This window comes from Peromyscus eremicus, unplaced genomic scaffold (genome assembly GCF_949786415.1).
Source record: "Peromyscus eremicus unplaced genomic scaffold, PerEre_H2_v1 PerEre#2#chr22_unloc_1, whole genome shotgun sequence".
In the NCBI taxonomy this organism is placed as follows: domain Eukaryota; kingdom Metazoa; phylum Chordata; class Mammalia; order Rodentia; family Cricetidae; genus Peromyscus; species Peromyscus eremicus.
In genome coordinates this window covers 7,101,153-7,122,258 of record NW_026734286.1, presented here as the reverse complement: position 1 = coordinate 7,122,258, position 21,106 = coordinate 7,101,153, and the positions used below count along the sequence as shown (strand labels likewise).

The window sequence follows — 21,106 nt, the reverse complement described above, 5'->3', positions numbered from 1 at the left end:
AATCTCTGTGAGTTCGAGCCCAGCGTGGTCTACAGAGTGAGTTTCAGGACAGTCAGTGCTACACAGAGAAACCCTGTCTCAAAAAACCAAAAAGAAAAGAAAAAAAAAGCAAAGAAAGAAAGAAACGAGGGAATTGAATTGGCTCAGGATTAAAGGCCCTTCACAAAAAACGCCAGTAAGGGGTGGAAGCTAGCATGGTGTACTTGAGGTCCTGGGCTCTGTTCCTACCAGTGTTTAAAAGAAAAAAGTGAATAAATGTAGGGCCCTGGTCTCCTCCCATATTGAGTAAAGCCGTTGCCTGCTTGCCGACCTTGACCATATGTCCTTCCTATGCTAATTCCCTGCCGGTATCCACCCTCCTGAATGCTTTAGGGAAGTTCCTTGTTTGTGTATCCTGCATATTGGGCGTTAACAGCTTAGATGCAAGAATGTAGAACATTCAGTAGCAAACTTCTGCCCTCCGGGGATCCGCCATTGTGCTGTAAGCCTGTATTTAAGGTTTCCTCCCTCTTTCAATAAACGGCATTCGGCTGGCACCCGGCTTACAGCCGTGGCGAATGACTCGCTGTTTCTTGTCTCTATTTTTTATCCGCAGCCCCTCGCTCGGACATGGTGAACGGGTGACAGTAACGCGGGCGTTACCGTTACAAATAAATAAGCCCAGGCTGGATTCTCTTGTTCTTCTTCATTTCAATACTTAGTTCATCTTGGCGGTTTTTGCTTTGTTTCATTCTGTTGGTAGTGGTGGTATTTGTTTGGTGTGTGTGTTTGTGTGTGTGTGTGTGTGTGTGTGTGTGTGTGTGTGTGTAAATTAAATTCAGGACCCTACGATTTGTCTCATTCTGTTGTTGGTGGTAGTGTTTGTTTGTTTTGTGTGTGTGAGTGTGTGTGTGTGTGTGTGTGTGTGTGTGTGTGTGTGTGTAAATTACATTCAGGACCCTATGCCCTAATCTTTTTTCTTTGAGATGAAGGTCTCCCTGTGTCTCTCAGGCTGGAGTTAAAGTCACAGATATCCCTGTCTCAGCTTCCCATGTGCTGGGATGAGAGGTTGCAGTATCATGCCTGACTTTCCATTTGTCTTCTTTCCTGGCAGGGCCCCTGCTCCTGTCTCTCCCCATTTCTGGGCAAATCCCCTGAATACCCAGGAGGCTCTGGACTCTCTTGGTGCTGAAGAGAGGGGTGTGGCCTGGAGTTTCCCAGGACTCCAGGGGGTTCCCTTGGGTGTTCTGAGCAGGTGTCCTGCACAGTTCAGAGTGTCCCTGAGGCTGGGAACTACCTGGGGTGGCAGTTTCTCTCTGTTGTCTGGGCCTTGACACAGTTTTGGGGACATGTGGATGGTAACAGGGCCACCACCCTGCACTAGATCAGTCTCTGGGCCAGTGTCCCCTGTAGCTTTCTGTCCCTCTTTCTCTGTCTCTCTCTTTCTTGCTCCCCTCCTCTCCCACATCTGTCCTCTGCCTCACCCACCTCCCTGGGGTGTCCCCATCAGCAGGAAGTAAGGCCACACAGTGACTTCTCCCTTTTGGGGCCCTCCCCCTAACCCCTCATCAAGGCCTTTCACACTCACACACCAGGCAGCTGCTGACAGAGCCGGGGATCCCTTCACCTTGCAGCTGTCTTCTGCTCCACACACTGGATGACAGAGCCCCACTGGGCAGGTCCTCACCCAGTGCCAGGCTCCCTTTGAGGTTCCTAGTCCTTTGCCCCTGTCCTCAACCAGAGAGAACAGATTCACAGGCATGTCCCAGCGGCTCCTCCTGTCACTCACCCTCTGGGCAAGCTGCTCCCCTGGCAATGCAGGGACAGGTAGCTGGGCACTCTGGGGACGGGGCACCTGGGCCATGGGGACCAACCCTTTATTTTCAGTCTCAGGTCACATCTGGAGTTGGGTGGGATCTCACACCTACCTATACCGGTGGGACCTGTTCCCATTCTGCTATAGGGATGGGGAAACTGAGACACAGAGGGGCAAAGCCTCATTTATCCAGGCAGAGGTACCTTTGAGCTTAGAGGTTTGTGGAGATAGACTGTTGACTCTTAGCAATGCCCAAGTTTCACCTTTGTGACTTAACTGTGGATCAGAAATGCTAGTTGATGCTGGGTATGATGGAGCCAGCCCAGGGTGCAAAGCCTTGCCTCTCGGTACCCCGTGGCTGTGGACTGCTCCTGGATGCCACTGGGGGCTCCCAACTCCACCACGTCCTTCATTGCCACTTACAGGTCAGAGAATGGAGAGGGGCCAGGATGAAGTGGGGAACCAAGAGATTCCATTGTCCTGCTCCACTCAGGGTCAGTGACATCCTGAGACCCACAGGGGCCTGTCTCCTAAATAACAGAACGAGTGTGGGGTGTCGGTAATCTAGGGAGTTCTTCAGAATCCACACCCCCGGTGTCCCCTGAGTGTGTCCAGATCCACAGTCAGCTGTGGGTGGGCTGGGCCCGCGTGGATACCCAGTGCCCTTTCTGACCCCCCTCCCCACCCTACCCCACCCCACCCCCGTGCTTTCCACACAGGCTAGGCGTGGCTGCCCAGCAGTAGAGCCGGCCCTGCCTACAGCCAAACCCCCAGGACACTCAGTGCATCATCCCCCACGTGCACCTTTTCCCATGGTGCCCCACATGTTAAATGTCACTGCGGTGCACCCCAGCAGAGGCCTCCTGGCCTTTGTGGCTGAGCAGATCAGTGAGTTCTGTCACTCACGCCCTTCCCAGTCCCCATCATTCACCACGAGGGCCCCCCAGTCCTGCCAGTCCCCGCAGCCTCCCTCCTCAGGCTCTCTTCCAGCCTCACTTGCCTCCTGTTACTTCCCCACACCCCAGGCTCCATCCTTCACCAGGTGTTTCCATGGCTTTGTTAGTTGGCATTCTTAGGTCTCTGATTGCAGGTCAGCTCATTGATGAAGCCCCCTGCACCCCCCAAAAAAGTATATTATTAAACATGAGTGACAATCACGGTTAAGAGAGGACAAAAGCCAGGGTGGCGCAGAGGGCTTTAATCCCAAAGGTAGGCAGATCTCTCAGAGTTCAAGGCCTTTGTGGTCTACAGAGCCAGTTTGAGGTAAGTCAGGGTCAAGAACCCCACGACCCTGTCACTACAAAGAGAGAGAGAGAGGGAGAGACAGAGAGAGAGAGAGACAGAGACAGAGAGAGAGAGAGAGAGAGAGAGAGAGAGAACAATGAAGTTCAGGGAAAGGCTACACCACCCTCAAAGGGTTAAACATGGAGTCTCCACATGATCTGAAAATCCACTCCCAGAAATAAAAATGTTCGCTGGGCGGTGGTGGCGCATGCATTTAATCCAAGCACTCTGAAGGCAGAGGCAGGCAGATCTCTGTGAGTTTGAAGCCAGCCTGGTATACAAAGCAAGTTCCAGGAAAGGCACAAAACTACACAGAGAAACCCTGTCTCGAAAATCCAAAAAAAAAAAAAAAATTTTTAAAAATAAAAATGTTCATCCCTACAAATCCTTGGCAACCTTATTCACAGCATCCAGAGGGGGGCAGCCCATGCCACGGGTCTTCCTGTGGATGGATGGACACACAATGTCCATCTGTCTACATTGGAGAACACCACTCACCCCTGAAGAAGTGAGGAGGGACCTTGAGGACACAGTGCTCAGTGAGCAACCCAGACAAAAACCACACAGCGTGGTCTCCAGGACAGGGGGATCCAGAGACACAAGGAGATCTGTGGGTGCTGACGGCCAGTGAGGGGTAGGGAGATGGCTTATGGTGTAGACCTTGTGTTGGCATGAAGCAGTGTTCTAGAGGCAGACAGAGAAATGTAACACTCTCTGAGGATGCACCGATGTCCTCCAGCACAGTCTTGTGCTATCAGAATGGTGTCTTGGAAAAGCCCTTCAGCCCATTAGGGACTTTCTCTCTGAAATTTTCTCTTTGTCTATCATGACTTCTGTCAGCAGTGAGAATGGCAATTTAACAAATGCTTGCTCCTTGAGCAGATGGGTGAATGAATGAATGCATGACTGACATGAGTGCATAATGAATGCATGAATGAGTGAATGAACAACTGCATGGATGATACAGTGAATGAGTTAAGGACCTAATGAGTGAGGAAATGAATACCTGAATGGCTTAATGGTGCAATAAAAGCATTAGTGAATGAGTGTACAAATGGATAAGTGAAGAAACTAAGGGATTCAATGAATAAATCTATTACAATGAACGAGTTAATGAATCAGTGAATAGATCTGCATGTGAACCAAACAATACATAAATGTGTGTGTGAGCTGGTGACTAAGTTAAGGAATTAGTGAAGGGTTGAATGAACAAGCGAAGGAATGAACTGATGGTATGAATGGATGAGTAAATAAACAGAGCAAATGCATGAATGATGTCCAAGGCAAGTGAATGTATGAGTGAATGAAGGCAGGAATCAGTGTGTGATGGATGAACCAGCTGAGCCACTCCTGACCCCACTTCCTGCTACCCACAGTCAAGCCTGATCTCCCCACCCTAGCCCTGCCTGCACATGCCCTGGGAAGGCACACAGCAGGACAGAGTCTGCAGGTGCTCTGGCATCCCCCTGCCTCCTGGCTTTTTTCAGACATCTTTGTGGTGGTATTGTATGGTGATATTTTATTTGTATTAAAATGTTATTTGTATGTTAATAAATAAAGCTGCCCGGGGTCAGAGCTATTAGCAAGCCATAGGAAAGCAGGGCAGTGGTGGCGTATACTTGTAATCCCAGCACTTAGTATGCAGAGCTGGGTAAGTCTCTGTGTGTTCAGGGATACAGCCATTATTGGACACACATGCCTTTAATCTCAATACCAAGCAAGGAAAACCTGGAGGCCTATACAGACAGGCCGTGACGAGGCAGTCATGTGGTTGGGTTTACAACCAATGAGAAGGCAGAACAGGAACACTATATAAAGACATTAACACAGGGGTAGTGAGTTCTGAGAGGTAGGACCACTGCAGGAGGAAGGGTAAGGTTTTAGCTCTTAGCTCTGACCTCTTGGCTTTCTTCTTTGCATTGGTTCTGTGTTTCTTATTTAATAAGAAGGTTGGTTACATCTACATTTGGCGCCCAACGTGACAAGAATCCATTAAAAACCGCTTGGCTTGGCTTGGTGGCAGGTCCGGTTTCCGGCCTGGGCGGCCCGGCTGCCTAGCTCGGGCCCAGGCCTGACTGACCAGCAGCTGGAGCTACTTGCAACTGCTACAAACAACTCAGGCCTGCCCTGCCGAATAGGGCCCATACCCATAAAGCCAAGGCTTGACTCCTGCCGAATAGGGCCCATACCCATAAAGCCAAGGCTTGACTCCACAAGACTCCACAAGTAGCTCAAGCCGCTACTCTCTCTCTCTCTCTCTCTCTCTCTCTCTCTCTCTCTCTCTCTCTCTCTCTCTCTCTCTCTGGATTCACACCTCGAACACCAGGAAGCTGTTTTGAAATTCCCTGGGATTCTACTGTTCTACCCAGACTTGGTAAGTCAATTAACATATCTATTTAAAAGAGAATTTTTTTTCTACATTAAAAAAAATGGGCTTTATGTGTGCATTGGAAGAAAATTGGACTTTGTTTGAAATTTTAGGCACTCTGACAATGGAACAACTATATGAAAAGGTTAATATTGATCGAATTATTCAGTTTATTACTTTTCTTATCCTCATTTTACTATTTAAAAAGATAGTCAATTTAAGTACCAGGATAACAGTCTTAGAAAAACCTATTAAACTAGTAAAAATGAATTATAGAGAAATTCAAACTCAGACAGAAGAAATAAACAGTGAAGTTGTTTCAAAATTGGATCATAAGGTTACAGAAAGAAAGCCAGTTTTCATACAATCACCCTTAATTTATCCGGTAGCGGTACAGCAGCTACCTGATGAAGAGAATGAACAAAATACTTGGGCTCCAATTAAAATGTTAGACTTACGAAGATTTAAGGAGGCAATAGCATCTTATGGCATGCACTCCCCATATGTAAAGCAAATGTTAAACAACTGGTCAACTAGTAATAGGATTATACCAAAGGACTGGCGGGAATTGGCACAGGCTGTTCTTGAACCTGGACAACATCTCCAGTGGAAAATGTGGTTCAATAATGAGGCTAAAAATATAGAAAAACAATGGAGGGATAGCGGAATACAAGTCTGTCAGGATCAGCTTATTGGAGAAGGCCAATATGCTTCAGTAGAAACACAAAGTTTATATGATGTCCAAACCCTAGTTCTATGTCGAACGGCAGCTTTGAATGCATGGGACAAAGTTGAAGAACCAGGAAAAAAAACTGAGTCATTTACAAAGGTTATACAGGGCCCAAAAGAATCTTTCACAGATTTCTTACAAAGATTGACTTCAGCAGTACAGAAAATGGTCCCGAATTCGGAGGCTAGTCAGATAATAATTGAATCTTTGGCCTTTGAGAATGCAAATGCAGCATGCAAAAGGATAATCAGGCCGTTAAAGGCAAGATCTGCACCTTTGGAAGATTGGATTAGAGATACAGTTAATGTTGAGGCTTATGACCATGATGATATGTGGGTAGGAAAAGCAATTTCAAAAGGTTTGAGCAATGTTAGATGTTTTGGATGTGGAAAGCAAGGACATTTGAAAAGGGATTGTAAACAAGTCATTCCTAGAAATAATGTTTCTTCAAGGAACACTGGCAACAGAATGCCCCTTCCTTCTGGAGTATGCAGAAGGTGTGGTAAGGGAAAACACTGGACCAACGATGTAGATCAACAAGGGACAGACAGGGTAATCCTCTGCCTAGAGCCTCAGGAAACTCCCAGAGGGGCCTCAGGCAGGCCCCCACAGTAAATCCAGTTCAAACCTTTCCTGCAGTTGTAGAGGAAACCCCTACTCAAAGCAACTAAATAACCAAATGTCTATAGGAATAAATCATGTTAGTCGAGATGATGAAACAGAGAAAATAGGGAATTCAGGAAAAAACATAAAGAAAATTTTTTGGCAAACTTCTATTAATGAACAAAGACCAAAACTAACAATAAAAATAAATGGTGTTTTGTTGTCTGGTCTGGTAGACACAGGTGCTGACATTACCATAATTGCACCAGAATTTTGGCATCCAACTTGGCCTCTTCAGGAGGTAAACGTTCAACTGTTAGGAATTGGGACATTATCTCGAGTGAAACAAAGTGCAAGATGGCTTGAATGTATAGGTCCAGAAGGACAGAAAGGAAAATTAAAACCATATATGGCTAACATAGCTATGAACCTGTGGGGTCGAGATTTGTTACAACAATGGAATACTCAGATTAATATCCCTCCAATCTCAGAAACAAATCATAAATTAGTACATGTTTCTGAGAGAAATATTAAAAGATATTATTCTAATGAGTGCTCACCAGCCATCCATGTCATACAAGAACAGGGCACAACTGATAATTTTCCAAAAACACCAACAGCTCTACCTTTAAAATGGTCAACAGATAAGCCTGTATGGGTTCAGCAATGGCCTTTAACAACAGAGAAACTCCAGGCTTTACAAGAGCTGGTGGAAGAACAGTTATATGCTCATCATATTGAAGAATCAACCAGCCCTTGGAATTCTCCTGTATTTGTTGTTAAAAAGAAATCTGGTAAATGGAGAATGGTAACAGACCTTAGAGCAATTAACAAAGTAATTCAGCCAATGGGCTCTTTACAATCTGGAATTCCTTTGCCTACTCTGTTACCAAAAGGATGGCCTCTCATAGTTATTGATTTAAAAGACTGTTTCTTTTCAATACTGTTACAAGAAAAAGACAGAGAAAGATTTGCTTTCACAGTGCCTACTTATAATAATTCTCAACCGGTTAAAAGATTTCAATGGAGGGTTCTCCCACAGGGAATGTTGAATAGCCCAACTTTGTGCCAATATTTTGTAAAACAGCCATTAGAAGTGATACATAAAAAATTTCCTAAATCTATAATTTATCATTATATGGATGATATTTTATTAGCTGACTCAAATGCAGATACTTTAGAAAGAATGTTTGAAGAAGTAAAGAAAATTTTGCCTTGCTGGGGTTTACAAATTGCCCCCGAAAAGATACAAAGAGGAGATTCTATTAATTATTTAGGATATAAAATAGAACTTCAAAAAATTAGACCTCAAAAGGTGCAAATTAGGAGAGATAGACTACAGACTCTTAATGACTTTCAAAGATTATTTGGAGACATTTCTCATCTAAGAACTATTGTTGGGGTAAAAAATGATGAACTGAATAATTTGTTTAAAACCTTAGAAGGTGATAAGGACTTGAACAGTCCAAGAGAATTATCACCTGAAGCTGAAAAAGAATTGGCCTTGGTAGAAAAGAAAGTACATGAAGGGCACGTAGATCGTATTGATCCAAAGCTGGATTGCATTTTGGTTATTTTACCTTCTAGGCATTCTCCAACAGGAATATTAATGCAAAGGGAAGATATTATATTAGAATGGATATTTTTACCAAATAAACCAAATAAAAAATTTAAAACTTATGTAGAAAAAATCTCTGACTTGATTTGGAAAGGAAAATTGAGACTTCGTCAGTTAGCAGGAATAGACCCAGCAGAAATTGTTGTACCTTTAACTAAGGAGGATATTGAAAAATTATGGATAGAAAATGAAGCTTGGCAAAAAGCTTGTAGTAATTTTTTGGGAGAAATTAACAGCAAATATCCCAAAAGCAATAGAATTGATCTTATAAAGAGAGCTGATTGGATCTTGCCTCGAATTGTGAGGGAAAAACCCATATCTGGAGTTCGTACATTTTATACAGATGCCAACAAACAAGGGAAGGCAGGTTACAAATCAGAAAATTTAAGTAAAGTGGTTCAAAGTCCTTATAATTCAGTTCAAAAATCAGAATTGTATGCTATTCTGTTGGTATTAATGGATTTTTCAGAACCTCTCAATGTAGTAACTGACTCTCAGTATGCTGAAAGAGTAGTATTACATATTGAGACTGCAGAATTTATCCACGATACTTCAGAATTAACTACATTATTTATTCAATTACAAGATACAATCAGGAAAAGGAGTCATCCTTTATATATAACTCACATTCGATCCCATACTGGTCTGCCAGGCCCTCTAGCACAAGGCAATGATGAGATTGATAAATTATTGATAGGAAATGTGTTGGAGGCCTCAGAATTTCATAAAAAACATCATGTAAATAGTAAAGGTTTAAAAAAGGATTTTTCCATAACCTGGCAACAAGCCAAAGAAATAGTAAAGAAATGTCCTACTTGTTCCTTCTACAATCAAACGCCATTACCAGCAGGATGTAACCCAAAGGGTACTCAGAGGAATGAAATCTGGCAGATGGACGTGTTTCACTTTGCAGAATTTGGAAAATTGAAATATGTACACCACACTATTGATACTTATTCAGGATTTCAATGGGCAACTGCTTTGAGTTCTGAAAAAGCTGATTCTGTAATCACTCATTTGCTAGAAGTTATGGCCATTATGGGTATACCTGCACAAATCAATGCTCCATCATATGTCTCTGTTAAAATGAAACAGTTTTTTGCTTATTATAATATAAACCATATTACAGGTATACCACATAATCCTACAGGTCAAGCAGTTATAGAAAGATCAAACAGAACTCTAAAGGATATGCTAAATAAACAAAAAGGAGTAACAAAAACCCCCAGAAATAGACTACATAATGCTCTATTAACTTTGAATTTTCTCAATGCCAATGAGAAAGGAACAACAGCTGCAGAGAGACATTGGATAATAGAAAAAACTACAGAATTAAATCAACCTATATACTTTAAGGATGTGCTGACCTCAGAATGGAAACCAGGATATGTATTACATTGGGGACGAGGTTTTGCTTTTATTTCTACAGGAGAAGATAAGCTGTGGGTACCATCAAAATTGATAAAGGTTCGATTTGAACAAGAGAGACCTCTTAATTAGAGGAGGTGATAGTTCATCAACTATCATGAACATCCAATTTAAACTAACCTACACCAGTAACATATATCTTTTCATTTAATCAGATAGTAACTTGCCAAAAAGGAACATCCCCAAAAAACCTTGGGGAAAGGTTTTTGTTTTTGTCTTTTAGGAGAATGAAGGTTAAGGAATTTGAAGAACACTGGACAAATGAGACAACTGAAGAAAAGGGACAAATCGTCTATCCTAAGAAACAGAGTGAAATGGCGTATGGGTATGTTATCTAAAAAATTTTATGTCTTCCTAAATGTTTGTTTCTGCTTTTCTTTAAAGATTTAACACTATTTAACTTCTAATAGTCCCAGTTCAATTAAAATTTAAAGCTGACTTTGGAGTTGGAGAATGGCTCGCTCCTTCTTTAAACTCAAGCATGTTGTTAAAAGGAAAATACAGACTCTCTGTATCATGCCAGAGGAAAAGAGCCATCTTCTGCTATGGGACAGGAGAAAAGCCAAATTAATTAAGGGACTATTCTATTACTAATCTCAACTCTTTGATTCTATTCTGATTCTTTAAACTTTTCTTAAAGTATGAAATTTATATCAAAATTTACAAGATTAATATATATAGATATATATACATTTTAAACTTTGTTAAGATATAAATGGTCATATAGAGTACTAACTAATTCTAAAAAGCCACATATATAGTCTTTGTGTTCGAGTCTCTTATCAGTTTTTTGCAGGAAATCACGGTCAGGCCTAACATCAACTGAAGTCTCCAGGAAGAAGATGGGGCCCCACGACAACAACAATTCCACATGGACAATAATAACATCACTAAGCTGACAAACATCATCTACAGATCAGCTTTGAACTACAAAGTGCTCAGAGCAATTTTGAGAGCGCTAGCTGAGATGATCCAGTCTCAAAGACTACTTGAATAAGGATTTGAGATAAACCCTGAACTTTGGCATTATACACAGACTGGATAACGAAGGATATAGTTACCTTTCCTAGAATTTGACAATTAACCTAAAATTTTTCTTTCAGGATAAAGATAACTTCGCCCATACCCAGCAGGAAGCAATTTCAAGAATACGACGCCCACATTCCTAAAGAGGTGGTGTGGGGTGGTTGGATTTTGGTCTTTTAGGTCTTTTAATGGGTTTTGGGTCTGGGATAATTTTCATTGATTAGGGGGGTTGGTTATAAGTTGTTGTAAAGGGTGAGGAAAAGGGCTAAGCAAAGGAGATTAGATTTAAGGTTCTTATTAAAAAAAAGAGAGAGAAAGAAAGAAAGAAAAAAATGTAAATATTTTACATTGGATTGGATTGTTTTATAGTGTATATAAATTATATATATTGAAATTGATATTATTAGAAAATGCTATATGTATATTTCTAATTGTACCATTCATTTAACAATGTAATGCAATTTTCTAATCCTTGAATGTTGTTATTACCAACTATTAGGATATAAAGAAATGAAAGTTAGTAGTTAGACATTATAATAGAACTTGTAGTTATATTAGGTATGTTTTCAAGATTGAGTAGATATATTTTAGATAGACAGGTTATCTTCAAACCCTTCAGAGATCTACAGAATATGGCATTTAAAATGTTTTAATAACTTAGAAAAATTTTCTTTTTTGTTATGACTATGAGACATGTCGGCTCCTGACAGTACCAATCTACTTCAGAGAAAATATGGGCATTGAAAAAACTGTAATTGGAGTTAACTTTCATTGTAGCAAAAGTTAGCCACTGGACAACAAAGTATCCTTGAATCAACTGCTGACGAACAGGACAGACAAGACACGAAACAAAGGACTACTGATTCTTGTCAAAACAAGTGTGGTTATGGCTTTATTAAAAGGCATCTTCTGAGGCCAGGACAATATGGCACCATCCCTGAAGTGGCCTTCGTAATCCGGGAAAGGTACAGTGCCCTTTTCTTCGAAGGCAGCTGAACAGGCAGTGGGCCAATGGCTTCTGATGTGTAATGGGGAGGTAGCTGAAACAGTTATTCTTGAAGAGTAATTAAGCTCACACCTCTCAACAGAAGAATGGCATTTAATAGAGGGATGTGGAGAAGAACGGGATGCTGAAATGAAGCCACATACACACATAGCCAAGAAGAATGGACAGCTGAATTCAAAAAACATCAACAATTTCCAGAATTTAAAATCCTGAATCATGACATGAAACTAGTGGAATTCAGGTATTTCTGGTATATAGACTGCTCTCACCCAATGTGAGGTTGAACTGTTGACCTTGTGTACATTCTACTTCACAAATGAGTCTGTCAGATACACTAAGCCTATAGGCTGAAGATGATGCCCCAACACTGTGGAGAAACCTCAGATGATTGTCCAGGCAGCTGGCTGTTTCTGTCAACTCACAAGTTTTTGGAAGTTGCTTGCATATACTTCCTGTTTTTATTTTTTTGTTAGCTAAATACTATTTCCTTCTTGGGTCTCTGAGGGAGTTGAAGATTAGTTAGTTATAGTTGACGATTAATTAGGATAGAAAGTGAATTAGATACAATAGAATAGATAATGGAATTATTTTCTCTGAATTTGTCAAATACAAATGAACAAGACATTGTTTAGGTATTTATTACTTGTATATATTGTATATAGTTATTGTACTTTTGTATATAGTTTTTCTTATGTTAGTTATAAGCTTTTTCTTTTTTCCTTTTTATTAAAATAGAAAAGGGGGAATATGGTGATATTTTATTTGTATTAAAATGTTATTTGTATGTTAATAAATAAAGTTGCCCGAGGGTCAGAGCTATTAGCAAGCCATAGGAAAGCAGGGCAGTGGTGGCGTATACTTGTAATCCCAGCACTTGGTATGCAGAGCTGGGTAAGTCTCTGTGTGTTCAGGGATACAGCCATTATTGGACACACATGCCTTTAATCTCAATACCAAGCAAGGAAAACCTGGAGGCCTATACAGACAGGCCGTGACGAGGCAGTCATGTGGTTGGGTTTACAACCAATGAGAAGGCAGAACAGGAACGCTATATAAAGACATTAACACAGGGGTAGTGAGTTCTGAGAGGTAGGACCACTGCAGGAGGAAGGGTAAGGTTTTAGCTCTTAGCTCTGACCTCTTGGCTTTCTTCTTTGCATTGGTTCTGTGTTTCTTATTTAATAAGAAGGTTGGTTACATCTACAGTATTGTGTTCCCCAAAATATTGTGCACCCTAATAAACTTATCTGGCATCAGAGAACAGAACAGCCACTAGATATAGAGGCCAGAAAATGGTGGCACACACACCTTTAATCCTAGCACTTCAGAGGCAGAGATCCACGTGGATCTCTGTGAGTTCAAGGCCACACTGGAAACAGCCAGGCATGGTGACTCACACCTTTAATCCCAGGAAGTGAGCCTTTAATGCAGGAAGTGAGGGCAGAAAGCAGAAAGGTATATAAGGCATGAAGATCAGAAACTAGAAGCTTTTAGGTGGTTAAGCTTTCAGGCTTTCGAGAAGCAGTTCAACTGAGATCCATTTGGATAAGGACTCAGAGGCGTCCAGTCTGAGGAAACAGGATCAGCTGAGAAGTTGGCAAGGTGAGGTGGCTGTGGCTTGTTCTGCCTCTTTGATCTTCCGGCATTCACCCCAATACCTGGATTCAGGTTTGTTTTTATTAATAAGAACTTTTAAAATTCATGCCACATCTGACACCCAATGTTTGTGGTACGAATTCACGAAAAAGCTACTTGCCTGTGGCCTTGCGGGTCCCGGCTCAGACTCAAGCCACACTGCCGGCTGTGGTTGTGTATGCCAGGTTGGGCATGCCCATAGGATTTGCTGAACGAGGCAGAGGCAGGAGGATCCCGAGTTTGAGGCCAGCCTGGGAGGCTTGCTAAGGAGAAGCATCGGCTGGGGACTAGCTACAAACAGTGGCAGTGGGACCATGGAGGCAGTGACTGCTGCTCAGATTTGCCAGCTGCTTCTCATCATGTTGGTGACTGCGGTGATGCTGCTACCTGGGATGAAGGATTTACTGCTAATTGTTCAGAGAAGAATTGCCAGGACCATCATGTTACAAGAAAGCATTGGCAAAAGTCAGTTTGGAAAAGTTTGGCAAGACAAACGGTGAGGAGAAATTGCTGTAAAGATATTCTCTTCCATAGAAGAACATTCATGGTTTTGAGAGACAGACATGGTTTCGAGAGACAGACATTTATCAGACTGTCATTACTCCAAACCACAGAGGAGGCACCAAAAAAAGAAAATCTACAGGGAACCATGACCACACCTAACAGGAACTTTGAAATCTTCAAAAGGATGATGGGACCCCACAAAGATGATTCCACATGGACTATGGTAAAGCCATTAAGCTGATTAACACCAAGGAAAGATCGGCTTTGGACTACAAACTGCTCAGGACAATTTTCAGATGGCTAGCTGAGATGATCCAGCCTGACAGACTACTTGAACAAGGACTTGAAAGAAGCCCTACATTTTCTCATTATGCAGGGACTGGACAAATGATACAGATCTTGACAATTAACCCAAAAATTGTCTTTTCAGGATTCCCTAAAGTTGTCTTCACCTCCAAAAGCAGGAAGTAATTTTAAGAAAATGATGTCCACATTCCCAAGAGGTGGGATGGGAGGTTTTGGGTTGTTTAATGAGTTATGGATATTGTCATTTTTTATGATGGTTCATTACAAGTTGTTAATTGTTGATGGTCAGGAAAAATGCTGAACATGGAGATTAGATTCAGAGGTTTTGTTAAGAAAAAGAAAGAGAATACAGATATGAGGTAGATCATTGAATCTACTCTAAGAAAAAAAGATAAAGGAATAACAGGATAAATGGGTAGATCAATGAATCTACTCTAAAAAGAAAAAGGGGAAGATATAAAAATGAAAAAAAGGTAGATTACTGAATCTAATACGAAAAGAAAAGAAAAGAAATATAGATATAATAAGATAAAAAGGGAGATTATTGAATCTACTTTTAAAAAGGAGCTACTTGTTTTAAATAAGAAATGAAATTTTTGTGTGATTTCTCAAATGTAACTGGACTGGACATTTTTAATATATGCAATAGAGTTTTTATCTATATCTGTCAAATGTTAATGGACTAGACATTGTTAACGTAATTTTTGACTGCATATATTGTATAAAGTTATTGGATAATTTTTCTTGTATTTGTTATAAGCTTTTTTTTTAAATTTGAGACAAAAAAGGGAAAATGTGGTGGTATTGTGTTCCCCAAAATATTGTGCACCCTAATAAACTTATCTGGCGTCAGAGAACAGAACAGCCACTAGATATAGAGGCCAGAAAATGGTGGCACACATGCCTTTATTCCTAGCATTTCAGAGGCAGAGATCCGCCTGGATCTCTGTAAGCTCAAGGCCACACTGGAAACAGCCAGGCATGGTGACTCACACCTTTAATCCAAGGGAGTGAGAGCAGAAAGCAGAAAGGTATATAAGGCATAAAGACCAGAAACTAGAAGCTTTTAGGTGGTTAAACTTTCAGGCTTTCGAGAAGCAGTTCAGCTGAGATCCATTTGGATAAGGACACAGAGGCTTCCAGTCCGAGGAAACAGAATCAGCTGAGAAGTTAACAAGGTGAGGAAGCTGTGGCTTGTTCTGCTTCTCTGATCTTCCAGCATTCACCCCAATACCTGGCGTCAGGTTTGTTTTTATTAATAAGGCCCTTTAAAATTCATGCTACACATGTTCTCTCTCAAGTACCGCATCTGGCATCATGGAGCCTCCCACATCAACCAGGTGAGAGGGAGCTAGGAGAGGGTGAGACAGGATTCCCCTGGGCATCCTCAGGTCTCCACCTCCCACCTCTCTGTGGCAGTGCTGATGTCACATGACTCTGCAGCTGCCTTGCATGAGTGCTGGGGTTTGGAAATCACAGCAGGCACTTTACCCAGCAAACAGGCTACCTAGCTCCCAGTGCATGGTGGTCCTACCCACCACCACCTCCTCTCTCCTCCCAGGTGGGACCCATTGAAGCCATAACCTTCACCTGAGGGCCACACAGCCCCATGCCAAGTACTTGGTCCAGGTGTCAGCCCAGGACCTCATGGACTATGGGAAACCAAGTGACTGGAGCCTCCCCGGGCAAGCAGAGAGGATGCCCCAGAATCCCTGAAGAGGGACTGGATCCTTGATAGCAGACCCTGATGTCATCTACTTCAGAGTGACTGGGTGGCCTGTTCTGGGTTCGAGTCCTGACTGCTCGTGCTGGGATGGTTGGCAGCACTGACCAACTGACTTGACCTCTCTGGACCTCAATTTCCAAACCTGTGGGGATGGTATTTTTCCTTCCATCCGTGCCGAACTTTGAGAACTGCAAATGTGCTTTCATTAGAAATTTTAATTAAATAAGAATTATTAGCCTGGTAGTGGGGGTGCACACCTTTAATCTAAGTACTTGGGAGAGCACTCAGGAGGCAGAGGCAGGTGGATCTCTATGAATTCGAGGCCAGTCTGGCCTACAGAGCTAGTTCCAGGACAGCCAAGGGTACACAGAGAAACCCTGTCTGGAAAAAACAAAACAAAACAAAATTATTATCATTATGGGGCAGAGGGTGTTGGGAGACAGGTGGAGGGCAGAGTTTGAGATAGGACTTGTGTGTGCCTGGCTGTCCTAAACCAGGCTGGCCTCGAACTCACAGACATTCTCTCCTGTCTCTGCCTCCCGAGACATGGGATTAAAGACTTACGCCACCACTGCCAGACAAGAATTATGATTAACATTGTCTTTTTTGAAATTTAAGTATTTTCAAAGACGTGCATGTGGTGGTGTTACAGTGTCCACGGCGGCCAGAAGAGGGCGACAGAGCCCTGAGCTGGAGTCACAGGAGCACGGTGTGGCGGCTGGGTTGGCGGCCCTTGTGCTGTTGAGCACTGAGCCACCTCTCCAGCCCTTTGTCCATCTTGTCCGCTGAGTGAGTGAGCGAGGTGGTGGGTTGTCTGTGTTGGAGCGCCCACGACCCCCAAACAAGGCCTTTATGATGAAAAGAAGTTGATGTGGCTCAAGGTTCAGGAGCCTTGGAAGGAATTCTACATGGTACAATGCCTAAAAGTAGAAGGATCAGGGAGCACACGGTGGGAGAAAGGGAGGGGATAAAGCAAGGTGTAAGGCCTGGGTTCCCATCACCGGCCATGCCACAGAAAAGAGGGAGGAGAGTTATCAGTAGGTGAATGCGGGGACACACACACACAACTGTTTCCCCAACTGAGGGCCAAACAGGATGCAGACCAGCCTTGTCCAAATGAGGACAGAGGAAAAGAATGGTGGGAAGGTAAAGACCAGCCTGGAGACCCTATCTCAAAAAGAATAAGAAGAAGAGGAGGAGAAGGAGGAAGAGGAGAAGGAGAAGGAGGAAGAGGAGCAGGAAGAGAAGGAGGAGGAGTAGAGTTGTGGGAATGGCTCAAAAAGGAGTCCCTGCCTAGGTTCCCCAGGTGAGGGGCTGTTGTTAAAGGCCATTCTGAACCCATACAGACTTACTTGTCTGTTAACCATTTTAAAGGCAGAGCTGATAGTGTCTTTGAAAGATCAGTAGCTGTTGTGCCCTGTTCTTGTACAATCTGGATGGCTGCTGACTGTTCCTTATAATATCTTCTAATATTTTTCTCAGAAATATGTGTTAGTTTGTAGTTTGTTTCTGAGACTGGAAGAATGTTAATCTGGGTATTCTACTGTTGTAATAAATCACAGCCCTATAAATTCATAGCTATGTTAGCCACATATGCCTTTAATTTTCCTGTCTGTCCTTCTGGCCCTATATATTTGACCTATCTCATGCTCTGTTTCACTTGAGATAACGTTACAATCCCTAACAGCTGAACATTTACCTCCTGAAGAGGCCAATCTGGATACAAGATTCTGGTGCAATTATTGTTACATCCACAACTGTGTCTACAAGACCCTCAATAAGAACATCATTTATTCATATTTTTAAATTTTGGTCTTTGTTCATTTATAGAAGTTTGCCAAAAAATTCACTTTACAGTTTTTCCTGCAATTTTTGTTCTCTCTGCTGTAGCTCTTCTATCACCCCAAGCACTAGGATTTTTTACAATAAGCATTTGGATATTTAATTGCTCTAGGAGGGATTTTCTTCTACAATGGCAGGAAAGGACTGAACTGAATTTGTCATGTGGGCCTGCGAGAGGCCAGTCAAGAGGACCATCAGGGAGTTTCCCAATGGCAAAGGCAAAGGATGACCTTCTCTGTCCCTTATTGATCTACATCATTAGTCCACTGTTTGCCTTTACCACACCTTCTGCATAATCCAGAAGGGAGGGGCGTTCTGCTGCCATTGTTTCTTGAAGAAACACTGTTTCTAGGAATGCCCTGTTTACAGTCCCTTTTTAGGTGACCTTGTTACCATAATTAAAGTATCTGACATTTTTCTTCAGTCCTCAGGAAATCACCTCTCCTATTCAAGTATCATCATCATGAGATTCAATATTAATTCTATCTCTGATTCATTATTCCAAAGGTACTGATCTTGCCTTTAATGGCCTAATTATCCTTTTGCATGCTGCATTGGCATTTTTTAAAGCCAGAGATTCAATTATTATCTGTCTAGCTTCTGAATTTGGTATCATTCTATTTACTGCTGAAGACAGCCTTTGTAAGAAATCTGTGAAAGTTTGTTTTGGGCCCTGTATAACTCTGGTAAATGACTCAATTTTCTTTCCTGCTTCTTCAAGTCTGTCCCAAACACTCAGGGCTGCCATTCAGCAGAAAATAGGGTGTAGTCATGATATAAAGATTGTCTTTTTATTATCACCATAATCACTGTGGTGAGCCACAACGAAATGATACAGGGAGTCCAGCTGTATATAAGTATATACTTTGACCTACCCATGGTCTGTCCAATGGGAAGTCATTTATCACGAAATATTTAGTGTTACACAGCTTAAATATTCAGCTGCATCTTGCTATGAGTTCCTTGTGCTCATAATTCTCAAACCTGTGTGTGTGAACCTCTGTCTCACGCATATATGCTCAAAGTACTTGGATAAAGTCACATAGGCACAACCTTCTGCCTGAGCTCCTGACTCCCTTTTTTAGCATTTGAATTGGGTATCTGCCTTTTGCAAATATTTCCTTTGAGCCACATCCAAAGTTAGGGCCAGCCCCAAACAAAGCATTGAAAGACAAGCAAGGAACAGAATGGCTACCAGACCACCTGCTAGGTGCCTGAAGCCCCTGAACTAAGGTAAAATGTCCATTCAGAGGCAACCTGGATCCTAGATGTATAGCTTTGTTTCTTGTGCAAATGAAGCTCAGATTATCCCCTTCCTTCAGGCCTAGGGGCATGGCAGCCAGATTGAGGACAATAAGGCTTTTTGCATAACCAGGTACAGTAAGGACTGGAGCAGAATTCCACAGGCAGACACAGAAGAGAGGAATAGAGATTCTGTAGAGGGTAAAGCAGATCTCTTGTAGAGTTTATCAGGGCCAGGGGTAAGGACAAAGGATGGACAGAGGGAAGTTGAAGGAACAGAGGACAAAGATGAAACCAAAAGCATAAGGGCTTAGTTATTACCAGGGTTATAAGGAGACTGAAAAGGTAGGGACATAGAGGAACCGAGACTCAGGACAGAACTGAAGCTGTATAGATAGAGTTTTGTCATAAAGTAAACAGACAAAAGAGCATAGTGTACATAGATTCCTTTCCCTCGGATTCCCTACACCCAACACAGCATCTTCTCCTGTGGAAAGAGACTCTGTCAGGAATTTTCTCACAGCTGGAACTTGGGAAAATTCCATTAATCACCTTCTCCAAGTAGTTGATCTTGGGAAATTTCAAAACCACTAGCCCTACATCATTGTTCTATAGTCTTAGCCTCCTCTTTCCACCAGGTGCTTCATTGTAACTGTGGCCCAGGTCTAGGACAGCTGTAACCAAATCTTTCTAGTCCTGAGAGAATAATTCTATTACAAGAGGCCAAGAGTTTAACATATGCTTTAAAAGTGGGGAATGCATACAATATGAGACTATAGCTTCTTTAAATCTCCTCAAATCTAACATTTCCACTGGAGTCCAGTTAGCTCATACACAGCCTTGAAGCATTTAGCAGTTCCTGTAAGGGTACTGGATAGATTAAGGTTGATTGTTTGAAAACCAGATGTTTCTCTGTAACCGTATAATTCAATGTTGAGATAGGTTCACATTTAAATTCTTCTGTCTGGGTCTGAATTTCTCTATGACTGTTTTAACAAGTTTTTCTAAAACCTTTATCTTGGCACTCAAATTAAACAACCTTTTTAATGCTAAAATAAAAATGACCCAACAAATAATATTCATAATTGACATTATGTAAAACCCATCAACAATAATTATTCTCTTGTAAATTGTTCCATTTTCAGAATGCCTAATGTGTTGTCAGAGACCAAATTCCCTTTATTGTAAATATGTTTCCCATATTTTAAATGTGGATAAATTTCTCTTTTAACTAATTTCTCCCTTTAGGATATTTTAATTGACTCACTATGTTTGCTGAGTGTATAGAACAGTAGACGTCTGAGGAAGTTTCAAGGCAGCTTACTTAGTCTTGTAGCAATTGGAAATGGGTATCCAGAGAGAGGCCACCACCCACCAGGAGAGAAGAAGCCAAGGAGACCTGGCTGTGTGAAGCTAAGGACTGAGCCAGGGGGCCTTCAAGGGCATAAGCAGCTTATTAGTGAATTTGTGCCACAAACATTGGGCACCAATTGTAAGACAAACGGCTAAATAGTCTTATTTTTAAAAAAAAAAGAGCCATATTTTGGATCAAAAATCAAGAGATTAGGGAAGCAGAAAGAAGCTAGCCATGTTCTTACCACTAGAAATCTCAGCCAAAGAGAGAGCCATACTTCCTGTATACACACACATATATACTGTGCCTGCCATCTCACTCCCTCTATCAATCCAGCTACATCACTTCTTGTCTGTCTGTATAAACCTCCAGACCTCTGTGGTTGACTAGTGTTGGAATTTAAAGGAATGTGCAGCCATACCTGGCTCTGTTTCCAATGTGGGTTGAACTCATAGAGACCCAGATGAATCTCTGCCTCCTCAATGCTAGGATTAGAGGCACGTGATACCATTGCCTGACCTCTTGGTTTAATATCGTGACTGACTTTTTCCTCTGATTTTCAGATAAGCTTTATTGGGTTGCACAAATAAAGTATCTCCACAAGATTCGCAGGACATTTCAAACCCCAAGATATTAGAT

The 21,106-nt window shown here is 42.0% G+C and overlaps 1 pseudogene; it reads left to right on the top strand.

Moving 5' to 3' along the window:
* Positions 1 to 1,739: 1,739 nt before the first annotated feature.
* Positions 1,740 to 16,019, top strand: LOC131900708 (interleukin-27 subunit beta-like; annotated as a pseudogene).
* The last annotated feature ends 5,087 nt before the right edge of the window (positions 16,020 to 21,106 follow it).